The following is a 323-nucleotide window of genomic DNA, read 5'->3' as shown; positions in this document are numbered from 1 at the left end:
AAAAGGGAAAAAAGGAGAAGAGTAGGGGCAAAAATTTTTAGGGGAAGATTTTTGATTTTTAGGGAAAAAAAATAGAAGAGAAAAGGAGGTTGCGAGTTTTAAAGGAAATAAAAAAAAATTTTAAAAAGATGCAGGGCCCAAACGGTTCGGAGAAGCGAATTTTAATTTTAGGGGAAAAAGGTTTTAAAAAAACCCCGAAAGAAAAAAAATATTAGGGGGGGAAAAATTAAAAAACTAAAATTTTGGGAAAATTTTTAAAAAAAGGCAAAGTTTTTAAACCCGTTGGGGCTTGGTAGAAAAAAGGGGAGAGGGGAAAAAGAAGG

The sequence above is a fragment of the Penaeus monodon genome, chromosome 31 (genome assembly GCF_015228065.2).
Source record: "Penaeus monodon isolate SGIC_2016 chromosome 31, NSTDA_Pmon_1, whole genome shotgun sequence".
NCBI lineage: Eukaryota > Metazoa > Arthropoda > Malacostraca > Decapoda > Penaeidae > Penaeus > Penaeus monodon.
Note: the sequence above shows the minus strand (reverse complement) of the source record.